The sequence below is a fragment of the Schistocerca cancellata genome, chromosome 3, assembly GCF_023864275.1.
Source record: "Schistocerca cancellata isolate TAMUIC-IGC-003103 chromosome 3, iqSchCanc2.1, whole genome shotgun sequence".
In the NCBI taxonomy this organism is placed as follows: Eukaryota; Metazoa; Arthropoda; class Insecta; order Orthoptera; family Acrididae; genus Schistocerca; species Schistocerca cancellata.
In genome coordinates this window covers 23,522,173-23,523,778 of record NC_064628.1, presented here as the reverse complement: position 1 = coordinate 23,523,778, position 1,606 = coordinate 23,522,173, and the positions used below count along the sequence as shown (strand labels likewise).

Below are 1,606 nucleotides of genomic sequence, written 5' to 3'. Positions count from 1 at the left end.
CGTTTGTTTGTATCGTGATATTTCACATGGATGCACTGAACGACTGGATTGCATATATACAACTGTCTTCATTCTGTCACAATGCGACGCTTCTTTCCTCGCCACAACTCACTCTCTTCTCATTAATCATCATCATCATCATTTAAGACTGATTATGCCTTTCAGCGTTCAGTCTGGAGCATAGCCCCCCTTATACAGTTCCTCCATGATCCCCTATTCAGTGCTAACATTGGTGCCTCTTCTGATGTTAAACCTATTACTTCAAAATCATTCTTAACCGAATCCACGTACCTTCTCCTCGGTCTGCCCCGACTCCTCCTACCCTCTACTGCTGAATCCATGAGTCTCTTGGGTAACCTTGCTTCTCCCATGCGTGTAACATGACCCCACCATCTAAGCCTGTTCGCCCTGACTGCTACATCTATAGAGTTCATTCCCAGTTTTTCTTTGATTTCCTCATTGTGGACACCCTCCTGCCATTGTTCCCATCTACTAGTACCTGCAATCATCCTAGCTACTTTCATATCCGTAACCTCAACCTTGTTGATAAGGTAACCTGAACCCACCCAGCTTTCGCTCCCATACAACAAAGTTGGTCGAAATATCGAACGGTGCACAGATAACTTAGTCTTGGTACTGACTTCCTTCTTGCAAAAGAGAGTAGATCGTAGCTGAGCGCTCACTGTATTATCTTTGCTACACCTCGCTTCCAGTTCTTTCACTATGTTGCCATCCTGTGAGAATAAGCATCCTAAGTACTTGAAACCGTCCACTTTCTCATTCTGAAATGATAATTAAATCAAGACACTAAGCTGTCGACAGGCATTGATATACATCAACGAGGGCAGTTGAAAAGTTGTGCCCCGACCGGGACTCGAACCCGGGATCTCCTGCTTACATGGCAGACGCTCTATCCATCTGAGACACCGAGGGCACAGAGGATAGTGCGACTGCAGGGATTTATGCTTTGCACGCTCCCCGTGAGACCCACATTGTCAACTTAATGTTCACACACTACATTCGTAGTGCCCCTACCCATTACACTCATTACTCACGGCAGACTATCTTACCGAGTCCCGTAAGTCTTGGAGCAATGCGTGTGCATCCAGCAGAAGAAAGTTAATGGCCGGTTAGTCTTAACTATATGAGGAAAGAACTAATACCATCTTCATATATTCATATACTTTTCTCATTCAGTTCTAGAATATTATTAAGAAATGTGTTCTGGTATACGCAGTTAATGCTAGGACACTTCTTCTGACAAGAAACAATTTACTCTCACTCTAGTGTTGAAGAAAGAAAATATCCTCTGCAGAGATTAATTGATCCATATTAATGGTGGCTGATGGCTGTTGACTCAATTACTTGAAGAAATACAACAACCATCCACGTGTTTTTTTAATCTCTGTATAACTCTATGTAAGTTATTCTCTATCGGGTTGAACACCACGGATTCCAGAAATAATTATTTCGTCAACCGGCTCGTCTGTCGATCCAGGAGTTTTGCGAGCAATGTTAGGTTAGGTTAGTGTTGTTTAACGTCCCGCCGACAACGAGGTCATTAGAGACGGAGCGCAAGCTCGGGTTAGGGAAGGATGGGGAAGGA

General features: G+C 43.8%; 1 non-coding gene across 1 annotated transcript; it reads right to left on the bottom strand.

The window, feature by feature from the left end:
• Positions 1-859: 859 nt before the first annotated feature.
• On the bottom strand, positions 860-934 carry Trnat-ugu (transfer RNA threonine (anticodon UGU)). The gene has a single exon. It is a non-coding gene; the product is annotated as a tRNA-Thr (tRNA).
• Positions 935-1,606: the final 672 nt, after the last annotated feature.